Consider the following 25,774-nt stretch of genomic DNA (forward strand, 5'->3'; position numbering starts at 1 on the left):
GAGCAATTAAACAGATTCTTCTCTAAGGCCTCCAGAAAGAGCACAGCCTGCAAACACCTTGATTTTAGCACAGTGTGATTCATACTGGACTTCTGACCTACAGAAACGTGAGATAATTAATTTATGATGTTCTAGGTCCTGAAATTTGTGGTAATTTATTATTGCAGCAATAGAAAACTAATGCAATCGAACTTTGTGAAAAAACTGCAATGAGGTAAACTGCAACACCTTATGAAATAAACTGTAGGGGATTAAATTCTAGAAGAAGCTCAGTTGAAGAGTGAAGATTATTAACAAATTCATTTAACAAATGTAACTTGACAACCACATGCTGGGTAGAGGATATACAGTGGTGAACAATAATGGTGATGATAATGAAGAGTAACCTTTCGCAAGCATCCATCAGTTGAAAGGAACAACTGTTAACATTAGAGAATGATCAGGGGTGGAAATATCCCTTTCCTGGAGACAGTTTCTAAAGCGTAATAAAAATATCACTAGACTTCATATAGCTTTCTTCCTCCCAAATTCTTATTCCACAGACAATGTTTAGGTGCTAAATTAGGCTTCCTAGAGACCTTCAACATAGACAGATTGGTTCTGGCTCCATGAACACACATCACATTGACAGAGTGGGTACACATGTGCTCATTATTAGTTAAGAGTTTGGCCTCTAGTCCCTTCATATCCTGTATGATGCAGTCCCTGTGAATTCATTCTCTGGACCACATCACCCTGCAGACTCAATCCATTGAAGCACCTGGCCTAGGCTCTGACAACCGATCTTGAAGGAACCAAGTGGATTGCAGCCTCTGTGGTCACCTACAGTGATCCTTACCCTGGGGTGCCCTGGGAAGGGAAACTCGGGGATGCATGTGGTCCCTTCATCACAGAGGCAGAGGGTCTGGGAAAGAAAACAGGCAAGGGGGTGGGGGTGGGGCAGGGGTCAAACCTCTCCTGGCAGCACAACTTTCTCTGTCAATAACAAGATACTCAACTTGGCCCTGTCTCAGTTTCCACATTCTTGAAATGAGACTACCTCACAGAGTCATCATAGGGATTAAATGAGTGAAATTCACTTAAAGCATTTAGACAGCACCCAGGACATTTTAAGTTATCTATAAATGTTAGTTATTGTTGTTCAAATCCCAGTTCTCACTCACTTGCTGAGTCAATTTTAAAAAGTTAATTCACTTTTCTTCATCCTTGTTTCCTTGTCTACAGAAAAGAGATAATAAACTGGTACCAAACTCAACTGTCATATAGAATAATGGAATTAATATTAGTGAAGTGTTTCACACAGTGTGTGCTTTTAGTAAGAATTTTATTGTCATGATGTGTTGCTGTTAAGGAGGAGGCCCTCAGCTCCAGATTGGGCAGGAAAAGCAAGGCTGTTACTTTAAGCTGAAGGTCCCCATTCCTATCAGCAGAGACCAGGGGCACTGGGGTCTCCAGGGAAAGATCAGACAATAATTCAGTAATCAGGGAACTCTGCACTCATGTCAGTGCTGGGCCAACGGTTAAGGCAGTGGGATCCAAAGTATGAACTTCGAAAATAGGCCTCAGAGGTCCAGAGAAGGTGGTGTGAGGGAAGGTGTAGATGTGAGATCCATCCAGGGCATTGTAGAATGAGACCTCACCACTCTCATAGTCCAGGAATACCCCCACTTTTTTAGGAGGGTTGGCAAGTGTCAGTTTGGTCTGACGGCCAGAGAAAACATGATGGCCATCCTCTTCAGACGGCTCCATAGTCCAGAATCCACTCAAGGGGCTTATATAAACATGACATTTCCCCTCCACATTCTCCCTACACACCCCCAGAAACTACTGTTTCCTGTCCTCCACCTCCACCTCCCAGAAATGTCTCCCTGATGTGAAGCTCTTGCATCCAAGCACAAAGTTAAAGTAATCAAATCTCTTAGGATTGTCTGGTACCCACTGTGGTGCACCTGTCACCTTCAGGCTCCTCTGGTCCTCAGAAACAAGGAGTTCGGGGTTTGCTGTGTCCGGATCAAGAATCACATCCTCTGTAGAAAGTTTGAGCATAGACCATGGGGTCAGTCACTCCTCCTAGACCCAAGAGCCTCAGACTCCAAGACCTGGGTCTGGCTGAGGAGGTCTGAGTCCAGTGTCCAGGGTCCCCAGTCAGCCCTGAATGTAACTCTCTCAACAATAGCAAACAAAAGCCCCAGGTGTCTTGTGTTCAGTGGATAGGAGTGCTGAGGGTCAGGGTCTTCCTAACTCGACATCTCAAGCTGGCTACGTCCTTACATCTTTTTTCTTACTTCCCTCCACAAATTGACTTTACCCACCTGTGCTTAATAATTATATAGATTTACATTTCAATCCTTGCTTTACCACTCATGGGCTGAGTGACTTTTCCTTTTCTACAGTCTCTCTTTCTATAGACACAAGCTATACAATGTTTTTCAGCCTCAATTTCCATATCTGGAAAATAAGGATAAAAATCCTAATCTCTAGGGTAGAAAAAGACAGCACAAGTTTTATATGTAGCACAGGGATGGGCATGGAGAAGGAGCCAGATAATATAATAGCTCCATGCCTTTTCTGTGCTAGAGGCCATGTTGGGGACTTTCTTTGCTCCCAGATCCACTCTCCACCTTTCTCTATCTTCTTCTGGGCCCCAGGAATCTAGCCTCTATGGACAACATCACTGGGTGCTCTTGACTGTGGTTACCCATTGGGTTTGGCTAATGGGAGGTGCTAATTGGAAGGAGAAGGAAAAGAGGAGCACAGCATTTATTTCCCCTACTTCCTCCCTGCCAAGGTCAGATGGTGATGCTCTAACACAGGCATGACTCCTCTCAGGCAGCCCTGGCCTTGAGCTACAGCTTCCTTTGGGCTTCAGTAACTGCTCCCTCTCTCTATTCCTTCAAGCCTTGGGGAGGTGACACCTCCCCACTATTGTGAGCCCTGGACCACTTCACATTCCTTTGTTAATTTCCCTTAACCCCACTCTCGTCTCTGTAAATTATTCCTTTTCTAAACCTGTTTCAACCGTCCAGTTTGAACATGTCATCTCTTTCTTGTTGGTTTTTGAACAAAACACATTCATCACCTCATTTAGTTTTTACCTCAGCCCTCACATAATAGGGATTATGATCATCATTTAAAACTGAATAAACTAAACTTTAGAAACATTAAAGTTACTTTAAGACACACAGGAGCAGGAGGTGGCATAAAAAGCTTGAGAAAAGCAAAGATCTTTGCTCATTGCCTTCTCTCCTTGGTCATTCCAAATCCTCACTCTCCCTGCAGTATTATTTCACTCTGCCTGTCCTCTCCCTCAGCTCTGCCCTTTATGCCTCTTCCTTCCCATGAAGATCTGTGGACCCAGGAGAGCAATCCTCCCTGGTTCTCTCAGCTTTCATCAGGAAGGCCCTGGAGATGGACACAACTTTGAGACCAGGACCTCAAATCACACACCTGGAACTCTCCGTGTCATGAGGACTTTTCTTCCCAGAATCTTGAAAGTCGGAGAAGAAAATAGGAATATGGTCCCTCAAGTTGTTGTCCTAGGCAACATACAGTGATTCACTCACCAGGTTGGAAGAGGGCCATCTTCCATTCTGAAAGGCAAGAGACACAGATAAGGAAAAGGCATTATTTCTGTTCTTCCCCCCACCCAGTCTCCTCACTAAGCCTTTTCTCTTTCTCTTTCTTCAGTCTCTTCCAATGTGCAGCTTCCTTCATCTACAGCTCTGCTGAATCAGGTATACGACATCTCAAAAACAGTGGACTTCCTTCCCTTCATCATGATGGAGCTGCAGCTGACATGGTCAGGCTTTGCTACGGTTTGGGCATGTGTGCCAGCAGGGTGAGAGGTGGCTGAAAATGCCCAGATGTTTTATCTGGAAGGTCCTTTCTGAGGCTCCAGAAAAGCAGGGGTGATATTCCCCACAGAAAATGAACCTCTGGGTTAGATCTTCAGTATTCTTACTGAGAATGGCAATGTGTCACACAGCAGAGAAAAGGTTTAAATGCTTAGTACACATGTGCCAGGAAAATCAGAGAACATCATGGTTACTCACCAGCATAGTCCTGAGACTTCTCTCTACCTACAAAGGAAGAAAGGTAGAGATGTCACCTGAAACATGTCATTGCTGACTCATTTTCTTTCTCTTTTTTTACATGTATTAATTGTTCTTTTTGACCCTGACCCCCACCCTTCCTATCTTCTCCCTCTGCCTGCTCAGTTCTCTCCTCCCCTCTCCTCCTTCATAGCAAGTCTGAGAACATCAGTTGCATGCTGATGATACCACAGGCAGCACATAAGTGTTTTCCATCTGAGACCTGACAGATCTATATTGTATATATCTGTACTCCCATACCTGGGTGTAGGTGTCACTGTGTGTACACGAGTATGTGTATGTGTATGTGTACTAGAATCCATCTATCTCAAGCTGTATTATGTCCTCCCTACTTCTGAAAAGAATAGGGGAACTTAACGTTGAAATTTCAGATTTTGTATTTTAAATGTAATTGTAATAAATCTATGACAACTGAGCCACTGTGGCCACTCCTTTGCTTAAGAGACAATGTTCCCTCTCCTTCTTTTCTGATTTTCTCATTCTTAGAAAATTTTCACTCTTGGTTTTCTTCTCAGCAGCCTACAGATTATGTAAAGCATCTAGTGAGTTTCCTAGCATAGGGAAGGAGCTTTATCTCGGGGGTTACATCGTCTCCTGCTCCTTTCTTTTCAAGTGCACCCTTGATATTCCCTGGTGACTTGATGGGCTGATGAGCCTGTAAGCCCCTCCTGGAAAGAGACTGAAGACCCTTTTCTCCACTAAAAGAAAATACTCCCCAGAGTTTCTCCCAGTTCATCCACCCTTATTTCTTTCCCTTCTAAAGGGATCCAGGGTATTTCTCAGCCCTGGAAAGAGTTAAGGGTGAGGAGATGGGCTGGAAAATATCGGAGTAGAGAGTCTTAGATGCAAATTCAGAGAAAATATCAGAGCCACTGAGGCATGAGCCATGACAAGCAGTCTATCTCTCTTAACTTTGCAATGGAAGAAACCTGAAGAGTCATAAAGCAGCTTAATGCAGAGATACCAAGACGTGAGTTGACCCCTGGGGGAATCTGAACTTACGTAGCACAAGCTGGAGATACTCTGGAAAATAAGCAGAAAACAAAACAAAACAAAACTACTGTTATGGGGATAGAATGGGTAGGACTTTTGGAAAATAAAACTTATAATGACCCAGTGCAGGGGTGGGAGTCTCGGGTGGGGATGGGGTGAGATCTTGGGGGGCATCCTCCCCTAAGCCAGTGCCTCAGGTTCTCTCCCTGGTTTGATACCTCTTGCCCTTCATTCCTGCTCCTTTTCTGCTTGCTCTCTCTCTTTCTTCTTAGGCTGTTGAAAGACGAAGTAACAGGCCACTGTGAGAAGCAGCAGCAAGACTGGGAGGGTGCTCTCCAGTGTGGAGATCCAGGGCCAGGCTCTCCAGAAGAAGGGGTCTGCAATGGAATGGAGTGTTAGCCTCTCACCCCCAGGGCTGGAATCATAGAGTTGATCTCATGATGTTAAATGATCTTTGTCCTCCAAAAGTCTCAGGGACCTTTGGGGAGGACGTTGATAAACTCTTACTACAAAATAGTCTATTACTTATCTTGATCTGTCTGCTTCTCACATGTGAATAGGAGTTACTTGAGTATCAGAATCATGTTTTTTCTATGTTAATTTTTCAATAGGTTAAATGTACATGGTTCAAATATCGAAAAAGTCTAAAAGTCTTCCAAGTCCCTCCTCCCTCCCCCCATTTATTAGCCTCTCATTAGTCAGCTTAATATGTGCTTAAGAATAAGAATGTTGGGGCTGGAGGGCCTGCATTAAAATCCTGGCTCCTCCATTTAACTGGCAGTGTGATCTTGGACTAATTACTTAACTGCTCTGTTCCTGGTGTCCTAATCTATAACATGGGGGTAATAATAGGACCTCACTCATAAGGTTAAAGGATTAAATTAATGCTTATAAAGAGCCTGACATACAGTGAATACTTGTATTATTTATTTTTATACCAAAGACAGCATTCTATACAAACTGCTCTGTGGGTGGCTTTTTCTCTTCATCATAGAGATCTTGCCATATTATTATAGAGAGAATGTCTGTGTTTTCTTTCCCAGCTGTGCAATATTCTGTTGCATAGAAGTTCCCCATTGATGGACTCGTGCATAGTTTCTAACTTTTTGCTATTGTAATTAATGCTACAAGAAATAGCCTTTTACATGAGTCATTTCATACAGGCGAGTACATCTGTCAGAGAAATTCCCAGAAGTGGGATTTTGGATCAATATTTACTAAGTAATTTGGAGAAATTCCATTTATTGCCCCCAATAGAAGTTGTGCCAATTTGTACCAAAAATATACCAGATTATCCCAACAAATATCTAAAAGTGACTGTCGCCCCACATTCCTGCCATAAGAGTGTGTTATCTGCCACCTCAATTTTGTTTTCCTTTGTTTTGTTGCCAATCTCACAAGTGGAAATGTTTTAATACACATTCTTTTATTGCGTTAATAGGACATCATCTTGTGTTATTTCCTTTTCTTGTGAACTAATAATTCATATCCTTTGCTCATTTTTCTATTGTGTTGCTTTATATTTTAAAGATATTAGTTCTTTCCATAAGATACCAGTTGTGCATATTTTTGCCCGTTTTGTCATTTGTCTTTGCTTAACGGTCTGATCCTTACCCTTTTCCCCTAATTCCCATCGCCTGTCACAGTTCCCAGCACAAAGGAAATACGCAGTAAATATTTGTGACATAAACAGCTTTTGGAGAAAAGAAACATCCCTAGTGTAAGAAGAAGGCTCTGGATCCTGCTCTGTGCCTTATATTCACTGCAGAGACCCAAGTCAGCAACAGAGAATCACACATCCTCCTTCTTTCAATGGCCACAGCTCAGCACAGTGTATCTGAGGCTAAGCGGGGTACTGACCTGCGATGGAAATCCTGGCGGTCTTTTCCTGGTTGTGGAGGGGATTTCTGATGATACAGGTCACCCTTTCCCCAGAGCTACCTTTCAGGATCACAGATGCTGCGACTGCATACAGACCTGCTCTATTTTCATGCAAAGATGCTGCCAGAGCTGGCATGTCCTCTCCATTGGCATCTCTCCACTGTATTTCCTGTTGGGGATACCAGAGGGTGGACATGCACTCCAGATGGATCCCTCCATCCTCATAACCCTTCATCTCAATATCAAGATCAGAACCCAGTGCTGTGGAAGGATAAATAAGCCTAAATTCTTTTCAAAGAAGCCTCCTGTATTGATGAGAGTCTCAACAGGAATCAAATGACACACTCACATTAGATAATTCAAAGGGAGTTTCATTAAGGAGCTATTTACAAAAGTGTGGTCATGGTGAGGGGAGAACTACATGGGATGGCACAATACCCCATGGCCAGGAACAATGGAGCTGTTACCACCCACCTCTAAACACAAAGGAAGGTGGAAAAGAAGCCATTTTGAAGACCTAAAAAAATAAAGTCATGTAGGGAGGGCAGCCAGCTGGAAAGGTCCTGCAGGGAGAAAACTGGGAGGATAAGTACCTAGACCTCTCTCTCCTCTCTTCCTTCTTCCATCTTCTGCAATGGCTCCTCATTGACCAAACCCAGCCAGAAGCCACAGGGCAAGAGAGTGCCTTGAGAAAGAGAAATGCAACCCTTGATATCTGAACATCAACCTGGTCTCAGTGTTCTCCTGTTGAATATAAGCAACTTCATGGAGCATCAGCATCAGACAGGGGCACTTTGTCACTACGATGGGTCAAGACAAAAACAGGACAACTCAACAATTGTGTTTGAACATAGAGAAAAATATGAACACTGTCCAAACCACAATCATGACCAAACATTTCCCTATCCTGGCTATGAGTGACTGCTGCTCCTTGACCAGTTACAGCTTGGGCTTTACTTTAGTCTTCCTCCTTAGTAAGACTCATTAATACACCCACCGATAGTATCACACACCTCACCTTCCTGATGGTTTTCAATCCAGACCAAAGCCCCACTTCCATAAATCCCCCTCCAACTCCCCTAACACAAGCCCAAATTCTATACCGAGTCTTCTCTAACACCCTCTTCCTGAGACACTCTCCCTGCAGCATTAAATAAACACAAATTGGTCAACTGCTGGTGTGTTCCGGGGGCCTTTGGCTGGAGAACGTTGGCAGTACAGATGTCCTGCAGGTACGACTCCCCAGGCCCACAGCAGTGTTCACATGGAGGGGCCACAGAAGTGGTCTGGAACACAACTGAACCAAAAAAGCTGTGTGCTGTCACAGACGAGATATTTTCTTATCCTTCCTAAGTCTGATCTTTCAATTCGTCTCTTAGACCCTGGTGGCCAGCATGAGGGAGTTCTTTACTTGATACTATAGTGTACAGGAGAGATTATTCCTAGAGGAAAACCTGTGTCTCTCCCAAAGGCCTAACTGAAACAAAGAGGGAAAGCAGTAGAGGCAGATCCTAGTGACCAGCCAGGAGTGCTCTGAGGTGGATTTGGAACATGAAATATTCATCTGTCCCCCGGAATCACAGAGGAAAGATCTCAGAACAAAACTTGGATGCTCACCTGCAACCTTCAGCTCCACCATGGCTTTTTCATAGAAGTCATCATCTTGGAAATAACACAGGTAGTTTCCAGTGTCAGAGGGTCTGATGTTGTAAATTCGGAGAGTGGCCTTCCCTTCAGTGATGCCATCTCTTAAAATCGAAGTTCTGCCTCAATACTCTGCCATCTGTTCTTCATCTACTTCCTCCCCATTTGCATAGATGTATACTACCTTCCTAAGGCTGGATCTCACCCACATCAGGTCCATGGTCTCTGCACTCATCTTCGGGGAAAGATGACAGGGCAGATCAGCATATTCACCCACGAGGGCCAGGATGGGCCCAGAGGGTCCAACCACAGCAAACTGAGCTGGTCAGTAAAAGGAGAAGCTCCATCAGAGGGAGTTAGGGCATGAGGGTAAGGAAAGGATCTCATGCAGGGAGGGTGAGGTACAAAAATCCTAGAGAGGTACATGATCCTATTAGAAGTACAATTTGTCTGAATGGCGTGTGTACCTTCAGTTTGGGACGGGACTTCCAGGACTTCCAGGTATAAGAAGTTATCACAGATTCTAACTGGACAATAACAGGTAATTGTATGATTCAGTTAGATAAATGCAGAATGGTCCCTACCTGAGCAAGGGGTAAGCAGCTGGACCAAGATGACGCAGACAAGGAGGTCGAGCAGAGGGACGTGTAGGGAACTTGCCATTTTCATCTGTGCTGCAGAGAGACAGCAAAAAGAGTCAGGCAGAAACTACGACCTGGAAGAAGATGACAAATTCCACATCAAACCCCCACGTCCCCAGGGTCAACTCAGGGTGAAACACACAGTCACTAGTGTGGTGATTCAAGATCCTCCTCTGCCAAAATGTCTGCTTGGGAATCTCTTAACTTTTGAGCTCAACATGAAAATCATCCATGAAAATATGTAATGTTAAGTGTACATACATTTATCATAAATGTTATGTATGTAGGTATGAATTTACCTACATTACCCCTAATCCATCAAGAAATCCTTGGCTCTACTATCCAAATATGTTCAGAATCCTTCCTCTTTCCCACACTTCCCCTGCTACAGATAGGTCCTAGCCTCCACCATCACACTCTGATTAATGCAGGACCCTCCTCTCTGGGTCCCCTGATTCCACTTGTGTCCCCTACAGTCTGTGCTCAAAACAACAGCCAGAGCATTCCTTGCGTCACATCATGTCTCTCCTCTGTTCAGCACTTTTTGTAACTTCCATTTCACTCAGAGTAGATGCTGAATTCCTCACAATGGTCAACGTGGGCCTCCAAGACCCGACCTCTCACTTCATCTCTCCTACTGTCCTCGTCTGTTCCAGCCACACTACCCTTCTTGCTGGTCCTTGAACTGACCAGGACAGAGGGCCTCGGCTCTCACTCTTCCCTCTACTTGGAACCCTCTTCCCTCAGATATCCATAAGGCTCATTCCCTCACCTCTTTCAAGGCTTTCCTCTAAAATTGCTTCCTCTATGAGATCTTCTCTGATCATAGGATTATGGCAAACTGCTCCCATCCCCCTGAGCCTGCTCTTTCTTCCCCATTGAATTTTCATCATCTAACATATTATGTGTTTACTGTGCTTCCACCTGCTGGAACAGAAGCTCCACGTGAAAGGATATTGATCAATTTTGTTTCCTGATGTGTAACAACCCTGTAGAACAGTGTGTAGTTCACATGGGACTCTCAATAATATTTCTTGAATGAGTGAATGGATGAGGGGTAATATATTAACCCATCAATATTCACTAGAATTTTATATAAGCTAAAATGATTCCATTAAATGGTTGTCATCCAACAGATGGGGAGGTGGAGTCTTTTGAAGACAAGCGTCTGCTGTTAGACTGACATGCTGTTTTGGTCTGGCTTAGGGAGTCATGCACAGCTTCATATGCTCCCACTGGGACTTGCCTATATTAATGTATTTATTCCTATTTTTCTGTGAAGTGGTTTCAGGGAGTAAGTGTGTCCTGGATATGCCTGTCATAGTGTTAGCACTCGTTGTGCCTCAGTACACCCTTTTCACAATAGTTCTTTGGAAAAGAAATATCCCTGAGAAGGAAATTATTCATTTCCTGTCTTCCCTTTCCCCAGGTGTTCATCAATGTTCCTTGGCTGACGGCCTCTGTGCTCACCAACAATGGATAAACTCCCTGGTCTTAGTCTTTCCACTGCTAGAGAAACATCTTTTGAGGCAGAGATATAAGAGCTGGCACTTGCAAAGAAGGGGCAAATATGTCAAACTAGGATCTCACAGCAGCCCAATAAAGCTCATGACTCTACAAAGTGTTGGGGTTCTCCCAGCTCAGAGGCCGAGCCTCTGTAACTCCCCACACCCTGCCCACTGCTCCCAACTGTATCTTGGCTCAGAAAAGCACCTCTACTATCTTTTAGGCATGGTCTGTGGAATCACTGTGAACATTTGTGATAAGGAAAGTGTGGGGCCCTTGCCAGCTGTCAAGGCTGGGTTTTAGTTGGAGTTCTAGCTTGGCTTCCACCCTAATATCCCCAGATTGGGCTGCATCACTAGATAGTGGAGAGCCTGAGAGTAGACCTAGGTGGATCACTCAGAGACAGGACTGAGATCTCTGGACATAGCCTCTCACTTCTCCCTGGTCTTCTCCCATCATGTATCCTCTCCTTCCCTGAAGACGTCAGGTGGAACGGGGTGCTGACAAATCACTTGAGGGTGCGCCCTTCTCTGGAGCAACACTGTGGACTCCTCCAAGCCTCAGCCCATGGCCATCACTAAGTTCCAATCAGGACTCCATAAGACTCTGGTTAAAATCCAGGCAGACTCCTTGATGGAGGCTCTGGAGTCAGTCAGAGGCTGAACCCAGCATTTCTGAATCACAAGGCTAGTGAATGGGAGAGCTAGGAGTAAAACCAGGTCTCATCCATCTTTTCATTCATTCACTCAACAAATATTTACTGAGCACACACTATGTGCCAGACCCACTAGGTGTAAGATGTAGGAATAAAACAGGATGGAAGCTAGGTAATGACTCTATGGTTCACAAGCTGTGTGATCTCAGTCATGTGACAATGCCTGTTTAAACTTCAGTAACTCATGAAGCGATGTGAAATATAAACTTTAGAATGTGTATAATTGACCTAGCAATTCCACTTCCATATATTTGTTCCAGCAAAAACCTTGTACGTGTCCAGAGAGAAGCATGTATAGGGATGACAGTGCAGCATTATATTTAGAACTAAAAAAGGGATCAGAAACCTCTAAGGTCAGTGATAGGAAACTGTTTAGTTAATGGCTCATTGCTATGAAGTAATTTAATGAAGCAGCTAAGACTAAGTTATAGTCACTAACCCAGACAGTTGAGACATATTAAATGAACAAAAAGCACATTTTAATGATTCTATTTAAACCAAACAGTTATAAATTTGTATATACGTGTTTGTATAATTGCCTTAAGAAAGATCTAAAAGGTTACATGCTACACTGAGAATTGAAGATTGAGTGAAAGATACTTTTGTCTTCGACACTATACTGTGGAAGAAGCTTTTAAATTCAAAAAGTTTTCCCATATAATTTAACAATTAATAACTGTAACAAGTAATTATAGTGACTGTAACATAGTACTTTTTCAGAAAATAACAACTCCACCAAAACAAACCAGCACGAGACCTCAGTCATGGTACCTGCAAGTCCGGGACCTGCCGGGGTACAAGGGAGCAGAAGTCTGTGCAGCTGGCACTCCTTCAGACCCTTGTCTGAAACCTGGACTCACGTTCAGACAAAATATTGCCTTTGAGTACATCCTCCCCTTTTCAAACTGTTCTCTGTGCTGCTACAGAGAGGAAAATAGTATTATTATTATTATAGATACAATTACTCTGCTGTCCTCAGAGTGAGTAATATGCTTTATTTTGGGGGATATTTATTGTTTTTGGTCCTAATTACAAACATATTTATAATGGATAAAAATGTTAAATAATAAAATTTAAATAATCTATGATGGTAATCATATACTTCACATCATAACAATGTAGATGTTTCTGGAAGTATTTTGGCCATATATATATACCAAATGCCTTGGAAATGTTTCTTCCTTTGACCCAGAAATTCCACTTGTAGGAATTACTCTTAAAGTCGGAAAATCAGGTGTTAACACAATGATTTATGTTTAAGGCTGTTCATCAAAGTAAAATCTACAATAGCAAAATGTAGATACAATTTAAATATCCAAAGTGGATTTAATTTTGTTACAATTATAAATAAAAGCTCTTTGTTAAAATTATAATTTTATATATAGATTGTATATAATCTATATACAATCTATATAATATATAATATATATAATAAATAAAATATATATAATATTATGTATACATTTATATATATTTATTATATATATAATATATTATATATATATATAACAATTATAAATAAAAACTCTTTATGAAAAGAGCTAATGACTTTATGGAAATCCCTTCATGATTGGACACTGTGTTGTTTAGCCATCCTCCAACAGTTATGTATGTATACGTATGTTGTATATGGAGGTTGGTTAGGATTTTCCTATATTACAAATAAATCTTTAGGGCACATCTCATTTTAGAATCTCTTAAAATACATTCCCAGAGATGACCAGGAGATATTCTAAGAGTCCATTGTTCCTTCTGACCACAGGAAGTTCCTAAGAATGTGTAGTTGGCAAGTTTCTTTGTTCAGGTTGTCTCTCTCCCACCAAAATTCCCAGTGCAGGTCCCTACATTTTGCACTGCCTCCCACTGCTGCCCCTCATCTGCTCACCACACACACCAGCACCAACCCCCTTTCTCTGGGTGAGGACTTCCCTGCATTCTCTCTAAGGTTTTTAGCCTCTCTCCTTCCAGGGCCTGTGGCCCTGGCTTTTACCAATTTACCCCACATACCCTATGGCATTCCCATCTGAAAATCACAGCCCACAGAATGAAGGTGATCAATAGTTTTGCATTATAGTTAACATGCTCCTCTTGAAGAAAGGGAAGAGAAAGAGAGGCTGCTCACTGTGGCAAACAGTAGCAGAGTCCCTCTTTGGAAGAATTCGTTTTTGATTGGTTCAGAGGGGTGTTTCTCATCAGTTGCTGGGCAGACACCAGCGAGGAAAGTAGAATGAAAACTAAAAATGTACTGGATTGTGCAGAAAGAAGAAAAACTCCAGCTGTAATCCCCTCAATGTTTGTGTCTCTCTGTGTTTATCTATTTGAATCATTCATGTGCATGTTTGTGTATAATCAGTATTTCATTATATATACCTGTTTTATGTCTTTTATACCATAACAGATTATCAGCAGAACTAAGCAGAAAAATTACAAGATTTTAATGTGTGAAGAGAGGAAGAGGTGTATTAATTAAAATGTTTCTGTGGCCAATTGCTAACATCTGTGCACATGTAGGTGGGCACATGGAGCAGGGCATTTTTTACAACAGAGCAAATGGAAGGATTAACAAACAGAAAACCAGATTCACTCCACCTTTTTAGCACCTCTGAATCTCAAGTCTCAGATTCATGAGAAAATCATCTAATTTTCAGGTTTCCAGAGGGAGTGCTGCCAGGGACTGATGGGCGTGTCTTATATTTTTCAGAATTTCCTTATTTGGAGTGTTGCTGAGCAGCTTCCTTCACCCTCTGTGCCTTATGTATGCTACTTTTGTATTTTTGTTACTGAAACCAAAGGGGTTCCCTCCTGGCAAGTTAAATCAGACTCTCCTCCAGAAGTAGTTGTCTCACAAAGTAAGGTATATTTGTAGCAAATAGCAGACCATGAGGAATCATTTCCAGAGTCATGGCTCCCCAAACAAAGAGAAGCAGGGACATTTAATTCAGATGGTGAACAAATATTCAAAAGAGAGAGGTGGGTATTTGCTTGCACAGGCTCAGCTAGAAAACAAGTTTCCACATACCCTTCAGGAATGGTAATAAGGCCTAGGCTCCTCCTGGAGAGATCTTAGCATTAAAAATAAGGCAAAGGTCATAGGCATAGCTTTTCTGGTGAGGCTTGGTCTGGTTCAGGGTGTTTGGTGATTCTATCTCTTTAACATAACAAAAGAGGAAAAACAATTTGAAAAAACAGTTAAATGCTTCCAAACCCACCCTGAGTTCCTTGGGGCAACTAGTCTGTGATGTTTTCACATATATTGGTTACTACTCTGCCCACAGGATTCTTTACTCTCTGAGACTAGACTCTGAAGAGGCTGTGAAGGCTATTTCTATAAGGTATTTTTGGGACGCAGTGGTCTTGCCTGTGGCCTATGGCTTCCCAAGACACTTTACTTGCATCTCAAGTCACTTATTAAAGCTCCTAAGGCTTTGATGTGAACTTGGCTGATGGAATTTGATTACCTTCCAACAGTTTGAAGTTAAGCTACATGGTAGACATGGCTTGTTGCTTGTGCAATATCTAGTCCCTGCTTCTACTTAGGAATCAAACCCAATTTGGGGGGGATCCTGCATGTGCCCATCCCCCTTATAGATGGGAGAGACCAAGGACTAAGTTTGAACCAGTGATTTGTAGGTGGGAGTTGTTGCGTATGTTTCTCAGGAGAGATCCATATTCTTCCTACTTCCTCCTTCTTTTGCCTTGACGTGGTCCTTGGAGCTGGAGTTCAGGGACCATCTCATGACTATGAGGCAAACTTTAGAATGGAAGCCACATGCTGAGATGGCAGAGAATAAAGACAGAAGTAGTCTTGGGCATGGGTGCATCTCTGAGCTGGCAGATCAGCTCTGGAACGCTGCCCTCTGAATTCATTTTACATCAGAGGGAAAACAATCCTTGTTTTATTTAAGCCAGTGATACTTCTGACCTCTGTTATCAGCAAGAAAATACAATTCTTCCCTACCCACCCCTCACTATCAACAATTTATCGCGCAACCTTTCAGGCACAGAGCAAGTTGAAAGACTGTTTCAATGAAAACCGAATATACCTACTATGTAGATTATGCAGTGAACATTTTACTATACTCTTGTAGGGGAGGAAGACATTTCCTCTACCCTCTCTGGGTTCGTCTGGCTGGAGAATGAATTAAATTCACATGAGACAGAATAGCAGGAGAAAATTAAACAAAGCTTTATAGTATGTATACATGGGAGAGGTCAGGCAAGCTGAGCAACTTGCCAAAATGGCTGAAGCCCCCACCTTAAATATCATATCCAGGTAAAGGCAAAGGAGGATGTTGGGGGTAGGGGGAGTCAGTTACAGGAGGTTACCAGAAACAGGAATAAGATTATTATGCAGATTTAAGTCCTTGCCTTTGGCATTGATTAAGAGCTTCTAGAGAGAAGGTCATCCCCTTTCTTCTTCCTGTTACAGAGAGGGAGACACCTTTACAGACGGAGATTTCCCTTACAAATGTAAATGTTTCCCAACAAAGGGCAAGCAAGTTCCACCCCTCAGAGCCTCCTTCCCTGTCCCAGTTTATTAAAAGCAATCAGCCCCAAATAATCCTCATGCTTAAGAGACATATCTTGGGTTGGCCAATTCTAGGCCCCCACACTCTCTTTATTGTAATCAATCCTTTTGTTCCTACCCAATCCATCCTTGTTTATTCTTTATTTCAATCCTTATTTATTTATTTATTTATTTGGTGCCTTTTGAAGTAAGTTGCAAGGTACTTCACCACACCTATCACATAGCAGAACACAGTTCTGAAGGGTTAAGGCACCAATGCTCTGTTTGAAATACAAATGTAGAGGGCCTTTCAGTTACATGTTCTAAAATGATCAATGGGGTGAATTTATCTGGGGATCTTTAGCTCCTAAATGCCTATCCACTCCTAAAGATATTGACAGTCTGGCCCCAGGTACCTGGCCACTCCTGGTAGAGTGAGGCTCCCTCCAGGAGGTTGTGTGAGCAGGAAGCTCCAGGACTGCCTCTCAGGAACAGCTTGAGACAGGGACAAGCACTGCCTCAGGGCCCTTCTGTCCATTCCCTGGCATCTGTGGAGACAAGTGCTCTCTTCTCCACTGATGACACAAGATGGGAATCAATGTTCTGGAGGACCTGTAGGATGTAGGGCCCCCAAATCACTTGAGAAAGAACAGGCATAAAATCCTTCTGAAGGAAGCTGACGAGAAGTATGGGATTGAGTTCAGAGAAAAAATAAAATAGGGAAGTGGGAATTCCATTACAGAGGGGTAAGAACGTAAAAATTGCCTCAGAATATAACACTCTTTTCTGCCGGTCATCCGGTTAGCATTACAGACACATGTGGTAAAGTCAATAACATAGTTAACCAAAACTATATTTCTCCCATGGTCATGCTGCACCTGCAAAGGAGCAAAACAACCCCCTTCTCTGTATGCTTCCTGCTTTCTTACTCACTGAGAAGCTTCTTTTTAAAAATTTACAGTCTGCTTTCATTCTTCTGCACATGGCTGTCTAGTTTTCCCAACACCATTTTTTGAAGAGACTTTCCTCTCTCTATCATATTATTATGGCTCCTTTCGCAAAGATTAGCTGTCCATTATCTTATGTCATACATAGAGATTAGCTCAGATTGAATTAAAGACTTGAGCAGAGACCAGAAACCATAAAACTCCCAGAGGAAAAATAGTCAGTATTCTCTTTGACATCGGTGTTAGCAGTATCTCTTTGAATGTCATGTCTACTCAAGCAAGCAAAGCAAAAGAAAACATCAACAAGTGGGACTACATCAAACTAAAAAGCTCCTGTAAGGGAAAGGAAACCATGTACAAAATGAAAAGATGACCCATCAACTGAGGGAAAATATTTGCAAATCATATCTGATAACAAGTTAATTTCCAAATTATATAAAGAATTCATACAACTCGAGAACAAAAAAATGAACAAATTGATCAAAAATGGGCAGAGGTTATGAACAGACATTTTTCCAAAGTATATATACAGATGGCCAACAGATTCATGAAAAGACACATAACATCACTAAGTATTAAAAAAATACAAGTCAAAACTACAATGAGATATCCCCTCCCACCCATCAGAATGGCTATAATTGACAAAATAAGAAATAACAAGTGTTGGAGAGGATGTAGAGAAAAGGGAACCCTCATACACTATTGGTGGGAATGCAAAATGATGCAACCACTATGGAAAACACTATGTAGATTTCACACAAAATTAAAAATAGAACTACCATATGATCCAGCTATTCTGTGACTGGATATTTCTACAAAGAACATGAAATCAATAATTCAAAAATATTTATTTCCCCCTATGTTCATCACAGCATTATTCACAATAGCAGAGTTGTAGAAGCAACCTAAGTGCCCATCCATGGATGAATAGATAAAAAAGATGCGGTGTATAGATACAATGGAATACTACTCAGTCATAAAAAAGACAAAATCTTGCCATTTGCTACAACATGGATGGTCCTTGAGAGTATTATGCTAAGCGAAATAAGTCAGACAGAGAAAGACAAATACTATGTGATTTCACTCATATGTGGAAAATAAATAAATGCACACAGAGATAAGGAAAACAGATTAGTGGTTACCAGAGAGGAAGGTGGGGGTGGGGCAAAAGGTATAGAAGGGCACATATGTATGGTGACTGATAAAAACTAGACTATTGGTGGCAAACATGATGCTGTCTATACAGAAACTGCAATATAGTAATCAAAACCTGAACCTTACCCAGTGTTGCAGGGCAATATGATCTCAATAAAATAATTAAAAAATAAAAATAAAAAAATGAAAACTCAGAGTCTATCAAAAGCTTTGCTGCTGGAAATCATATCAATAAGAATGAACCTTTCCATTCCTGTCTGGAGTATCCAAGTTACTTTGCACAAAAAAGCTGCCTTGATTTCCATCCTAGATGCTGAACTTCAGATAAGGAGGTTCTGGACACAGCACCTTGATCTCTTAACTTTACAGTTTCCAAGGAAATAGGGACTCAGGAGGACTTTTCATTCAGACCTTTACGTAAAATGCTGGGAGAGAAATGTATATGATAAGAGGCAGTAAAAGTTCATTAATTCAGCAAATTTTTATTGAGAATCTACCTTATAATAGGTATCTGACACTGAACTTAAAATTGGCGAGGAGAGGTAGCACACTGGAGTAGTTAAACCATAGACTCTGAAGCCAGGTTGCTGGGTGAGCTTTACTAGCTGTGTGATCTTGTGCCAGTACTTATCCTCTCTGTGCCTTAGTTTTCCTATCTGTAAAATAAGGGTAAAAATAGCATCTGCCTTTTTGAGTTGCTGTTGTGAAGAAGAAGTGAGAAAATTCATGCAATTTTCTCACAACAGCGCTCCATAGAGAATAAGCCATAAAATGTACGTACAGTAAAAAGTAGATTTGTTCTTTCTCAGAGTCGATTGGTTGGAGTTTTTCCCTGGAGGAAAGTGAGAAGCCTGGGATTGACCCTGAAGGACTGAAAAACTGAAGGGTGGGCTTCTACTGTCAACTTCAGGAGATGAGCCTGATAGACACCAAAATGTACGCAGAGACTTCTTTCCTGTAGGAAATAGATAAGTGTGTACATATACTTAATAACAATTCCAGTCTCTTTTGTATAGCAATTGTACTTTCAAGACTTTATCCTAATGACAAAGGCCATTTGGAAATTTATTCTGTGGAAGTGATCAGACTTATGCAAAACAATTTACATACAAATGTTTATAGTAGCATTATTTGTAATGAAAAAGAGAGAAAACTATCTTGATTATCAATCATATAAGATTAGTATTTAAGATTTAGCATTGTAAAAGAAGCGTGTCAGGGTACAATACAGATAGCAAAGTTCAATTTTCATTACAAAAACTGTGCGTGTCTGTGTGTGTGTATTAGAAAAAAGTACGCACTCAACTGTTAATGAAGTAACATATTTTAAAAATAGGAAGTTATTTAGGGAAAGGAGCAGTAAACAAATTCATTAATCAGAAAAGAGATCTTGAAAAATCTGGGGTTAACAGTGTCATTAAAAGGGTCACTGAAATTGCTTGAGAAGGAATGACAGGATTCTCAGAGGTGGTGTGATGTGTCATTAGATGTAACAATATTGACTGCAGCATCAAGTTCCAGACCAGTAGGTGACATGGAGAAGTGACTTTTCTCTGTGCACTTTATTTAGGATCTCCCAGGGTTGCAAGTGGGTCAAAATGAAATAAAGTTCTTGTATGAAAAGACTGAAAACAGCAAAGCCCCTTCCAGATCCAGCTTCCTGCTGTGGTTCTGTTGTGCAGAAATTCAAGACAACCACTGCTTGTGGACATTGGCCGTTTGTCTCTTTATGAGGATCCAGGAGATCACAAGGATCACTCTCTAAGCCACTAGTCTTTAGTCTTTCCATCAGTACTTCTTGTCTCTTGAGGCCTATTTCCGTTTCTAGCCTGGATGGCAACACTTGACAGACTCTGTAGGGTTGCATAGTCCTTTCTGGCCCTCTGCACCACCCAGCCCTGGATCATTATACACTGTTCCCTACTTTACTCACTTCCATGGAGAAATGGGAAAGAAATGACTTCAGCTGTGATAAAGGTCAGAGGGACTCCACTTCCACCTCTGGATCAGGTGGAGCTCTGGGACTATTGTCCCTAGAAGTGGCTCCTGAACTCCAGTGTCCAGTTCTTCCCGGGAGGTTCAACTGAGAGAAAGTCTGGGGACTGACGGCCTCTGCGGAAGATGATCAGAAGCTGGCTGATAGAACCAGAGGTAGAAGAAAGGACAGAGCAGCCCAGAGAAAGAGGCCTGGGGGAATGTGTAGATATGGGACCCATCAACCACACTACAGAAGGAGACATCCCCAGCCTCATAGTCCTAGAAAATCCCCACCAGGCTAGAGGCTAACTCACGGGGAGGAAGATCCTCAGGGAGGGGACGGCCTGATACTTATTAGCATACAGTTCCATGCCTCAGAATCCATTTTGAGGTGACTCTGTGATTCCCCACGTCCTTTCTGTGTTTTCCTCACAAACCCCAAGCTCCCAGTAATTCCTGTTGCCAACTTCTACCTCCCAGTAATGTCTTCCTGAAAAGAAGGACTGTGACCCAGCACACAAGGGTCCAGAAAACACCTTCTAGGTTTTTCAAGGAGCTCCTGCCGTGTATTCTCCTGCCTCACATTTTGGCAATCTTCAGACAGAAAGAGTTCAAAGTAGGCAGTGTCAGGATCCAGAGTCACATTAGCTGCTGAAAGAGCAAGAGACAAAAGAGAGCCAGGTCAACTCTGGCATCCTAGGACCCTCAGTGACTGGGAAAGAGGGGAAAGAGGGAAAAAAGCAGCTGACCCTAACCCATGAAGTCCCCTTCCTTCCTTCTTGAAACAGCTAGAGTGATAAGCTTCTCCCCAAATGTCCTCAAGAACAGGTTTCAAAGAGCCAGTGGGAGAGCTCAGAAACTTTCAGAAGGAGGAGATAATCCAAATTCCTGACATCAGGAGGGCCCAGGTCCCTGGGAGCAGGGGTGTCTGATCAGGATTCCCCTCCCCACCCCATCCTCTCCTCTCTTGCAGGACTTTGTACAAATCCCTCATGTGCCAGTGCACTGTTATTATTAGTTTCCTATTCTCTTCTCTACTAGACTAGGAACTGAGAAAGTCACCACTCCTTCGATGTATGATTTGGAACAAGATTTCTACTCTCTTTGTGAATTAATTTCCCCCATTGTAATGGACGTCATAAAAGCACCTGAGAAAGTAGAGACTGTGTGTGTTCATCACTGCATTCTCACTGTCTAGCGTTGTCAGTCCCTGGCTCCCAAGTGGTGCTTGATAATGTTTGTAGAGAGAAGGAATGCGGAAGGTCCTGTGGAGAGACCTCAGCCATCCCTCTCCGCCAACCTGAAGCCCCAGGGGATCGGGTGGAGGACTACATGGCCAGGGCTTTTCCACCAACTGTATAGGTTCTCTAATCTAAGAATACTCGTGTTTAACAGATTTCCCAGGATGTCATAGCTTAGAAGAGTGAGATGGGAGAAACTGTATGTGTTCAGCAAACCCTGATTCCTTTTCCTCCTGGGGTCACAGCAAGATGACATTTTCCAGCTTCCCTTGGGGACCCAGCAAAAGACTTTATCTCTTCCAGGCATGGCCCATGAGAAACCTTCTGCACAATATTTCCATCCCTTTTTCCTCCTATGCTGTCTTAATGCAGAGGAGAGTGAGGCCCCTAGAAAAGCTGTGTGGAGCTGAGCTCTCACTTCCCCATATGATCTGTCCTGAACTCTGCAGAGATGGAGAAACACACTTGTATTACATTTACCTAATGAGATGTTTGGGTTTTTTGGTCCAACAGTTAGCCTATACTGTTATCCAGTTAGCCTGACCAATACAAACATGACTGAAATTCAGCTCCCTTTACAGGCTGTTTTTGTGGACAATTTTCCTATGTGCTAGATGCTGAGGACTCACAGATCGTAACACACAGTCCCTGCCCTGTCAAGGAACTCAGTCTTGAGACAAAGAAGCAAATAATACCACTTCAAAGAGAAAATCTATCGAATACTCTCAGTTTTCCTTCTAAAAGCCCTCAAATCTGCCTTTAGTTTTCTATTTATTTGTTTCAGAGAATTCTTTGTAATTAGTTTCTTTCCTCTTATATATATTTATATGCCAGTCTCCAAAGCACAAACCGTCTTTTTGGTGGTTCATCTGGACCCACACAAAGGAGCCAAGCCAAAGCCAAGCTTTGCTGCATCGGGGTGTTCCTGCCTGGCCTAGGAGTAAAACCAGACTAATCCTATGTCTCTGATTTTTTTATTTGTTTTTCACGGAGGTTCAGCACTCACCTTCATTTTGCACAGTTCAGTCATCAATTGTCAGTTCCCAACTTATTCAAACTGTCAGCCACATTTGACATTAAGGTTTTCTCCTTCTTATTACATTTTCTTTCCTCAGATTCTGGGACACATACCCTTCCAGGATTTTCTTCTTATACCACTGGTTACTTTTTCTCTGTCTCCTTCGCTAGATCTTCCTTTTCCCAACCTCTGAATGTTGGGAAGGGGAGGGAGGCTGGAGCTCAGTGCTTTCAACTTCTATTCTTTTCTCTCTAAACATTCTCCCTAAGGAATCTCATCCAATCCCAGGATTTTAAACAACATAATTGCATACATAACTCCCAAATTTCCAGCTCCAGTATCTTCCAGGCACTCCAGAGGCATACATCCAAATGCCTACATGACACCAGTCCAAAAGAGAACTTTTAATTTCCTTCTAGAAATTCACCATCATTCACCCAGTTGCTTGGGAACAAAACCCAAGCCGGACCTACCATATGGACCTAGCATCAAGGGTTTTTCAGCTCTTCCTTAAAAACATATCCCAAATCCAACAATCACTTTTCACTGTCTCCATCAAAGCCATCATGAAACCTTGCCTGGATTCCTTCTGTAGCATCCTCACTGGCTTCCTTGTTTCCCATCTTGCCTCTCTATAGTGTTTTCTCAACACAGCAGCAGCCAAAGTGACATTTTAAAAGGCTTAAATCTGATGATGTCACTCCCCAGCTCAAAAGTCCCCAGTGGTTTCCCATCACACCTAAAATAAATCCAGAGACGTCATCACAGTTTGGAATGTTTCCACGATGTGGCCCCAGCTTACCTCTTGCACCACATCTCCTGTCATCTCTAGGCTACTCACACTGCCCCTTCCAGGCACATGGGCCTCCTGTCAGTTCCTCAGTCTGGATCTTTCCCACCTTGGGATCTTTATATCTGTCCCAACTCTGCCTGGAACAAGGGAAGATCAGGGTCATTACCTGCTTGTCCCTTCCTGTCCACTGTGCCCTGCTTTAAATGTCATATATTGGAAAGACCTTCCCCGACCGCCCTCCTCTGTTAAGTCTTCCCCATTCATTTGTTATCCCTGCATCTGGTTAGTTTTCCTTATGGACTAGCAAATGAAAAGCACTTACTAAATACATATTGCATAAACGAGGCCATAACGAGAAAAATCTAAAAATTACAAAGAATTATCTGAATCAGAGCAATGCAGGGAGAGTAGAAGATGGAGTTGAAGGCCACATAGAAGGAAGAACTGACAGTATTGGCTAACAGATTAGAATGGGATGATAAAGAAAGTGGGGTCCTGGATCATAGATGTTCTTGCTTGGGCAATAGGGTAGATGATGGTGCCATTAACACAGATACCAAGGAGGAAAAATAATAATAGAGTATTAGAGGGGTTGGGGGAATATTTAATTTAACTTGGTCTGAGTTGCCATGGGACAATTCAGATAGACAAGCTTTCGGTGTTGGTGGAAGTGGAGCTTGGGAAAGAATTTCAGATATGAATATGGGAGTACTTCACAAGTAGGTTTCCCAAGGAGCATATGTAGAAGGACAAGTGGACCCAGGAACCCCTGGGGAAAATTCACATCAGGAAGTAGACAAAGAAGAAGAGTCAGCACCTCTTGAGTCAGAATTAACCAACTGTGTGAGCTTGAACAAGTCATAGGTCTTTTTCATGTTAAAGAAAAAGAACCTGGGTAGGTCTATTCCAACCATATGAACAGGGGAGTGTGGGACCAGACTCCCTGGGTTTGTATCCTAGTGTCACCACCCCTTCGTTGTATGATTTGGACAAGGTTTCTACCCTCTTTGTGGATTAATTTCCCCCATTGTAATGGACATCATAAAAGCACCTACCTCTTTGGGCTATTGTGAGGATCAATAAATGGGAGAATATATGTAGAGCACTCAGACCTGTTCTCAGTGCTGGGTAGTAGATGCTCAAATAAATGTTAGCTATTTAAAAAGACAATTTACAAGATTTTATTTATCCCTCCTTTCTAAGGCTCTCCATCGGGAAACAAATTATGAAGTGGTCCCTCTGCTCTGAAGACAGAGGTACTTAGGTGGACAGTTTCCATGTCTCCTCTAAGATGCACATAACCCACTTGAGACTGAATGTCACTTAATGCAGGCTTTCCAGTTGTACCATTAGGCCAACGGTGATGAAAATGTTGAGGAGTAGAAAAGTCCAACAGAGGAAGTGGGTGGGAGGGAGAAGTATAAAGAAAAAAAAAAAGTTCTAAAGCTGTAAAGAAAAAAAGTGCAGGTGGTAACATGGGATGGTGCAGAACTTGGTTATGATGCTGCGTGGATCTTCTCTGAGTCTCCATCGATGGCCCTCCAAGCCGGGCCACTCTCTGGAGCTGGTAGATGGAAAAAGAACGGTCAGACTGTTTCTTATGGAGTCTTGGACTTGAGACCTTCGGAATTAGATGGCCACTCACTGGCATAGAACAGGGCTTCTCTCTAACCTGCAATAGAAAAAAGAGAGGTGAGCACTCCCTGACTAGAGCCAGACATTTCTTGGACTTTTCTATGCCCTGTCTGCTTTCCCTTCTCCTCCTTGGTGCCCTCTTCACTCATATCCAGCACTTGTCTGGCTGCCTTTCCTCATGTTCTTCACAAGGATGTGTCCACAGAGCGGGAGGCCAGAGGAAATATGCTCTTCTATTTAACCTTCTTGGTCTTTGAGCATGGGATTGGACTTCACTGGGAGCTCTTTACTCATCTCTTCTTGTTCCCTAAATTAGATGGCTTTGTGACTCAGTATCTGAAATGCATGTGCAAACTCATGGGAAGGGTGCCATTACATTGCACAGCATGAAAAGCATGTGCAAACTCATGTGAAGGCTGCCATTACATTGGACACAGCCCTGGACACAGGACAGAACTACTAGATTCACTGTTTTCTTAACTGTGATCGTGGTCCACTCACTCTCCTGGTCGGGAACTTCATTTGATCTTCTCTATCATCTTTTGCAAGACATAATATAGTGTGCTGCATGCAGTAAGTGTGGGAAACTACCTAAAAATCTGTATCTTTGATTTAGTTAGTCTCAGCATGAAGCACATATTTCTCATGGTTAATATGCCTCCTCTTGCTGCCATTAGGAACTCCCAAGAACAGAAATTTCTTTTATAGATTTACCTAGAGAGCTTCTAGTGTGTTCCAGGCACTATGGCTTATTGCCTACTAGTTCAGGGTTTATCTCTCTGTCTCCGTATGTTGTTATCCACCAATCATTAGACATGAAACCTGAAGCCGGTTAACTAATTACTCGATGTCCCTGTTCCTTTATCTTTAGGGTGGGGATAAAACTAGCACTTGCATCTTAAGTCATCTGGGGAGGATTTAAAACAGCACCTATGCATATTAAACCTCATGGATAGCATTGTCCTCCATTTTGAAAGGTTTATTCATGACCCCTGCACTGATGACTCTC

General features: G+C 42.4%; 2 pseudogenes; one reads left to right on the forward strand and one right to left on the reverse strand.

Annotated features, from left to right (window-relative positions):
* LOC138919373 (butyrophilin subfamily 3 member A2-like) overlaps positions 1–25,774 on the forward strand; it is a 187,384-nt pseudogene that overhangs the window by 16,415 nt on the left and 145,195 nt on the right.
* The window catches only part of LOC138919676 (butyrophilin subfamily 3 member A2-like), a 140,252-nt pseudogene continuing 115,729 nt past the window's right edge, over positions 1,252–25,774 (reverse strand).

This window comes from Equus caballus, chromosome 20 (assembly GCF_041296265.1).
Source record: "Equus caballus isolate H_3958 breed thoroughbred chromosome 20, TB-T2T, whole genome shotgun sequence".
NCBI classification, from domain to species: domain Eukaryota; kingdom Metazoa; phylum Chordata; class Mammalia; order Perissodactyla; family Equidae; genus Equus; species Equus caballus.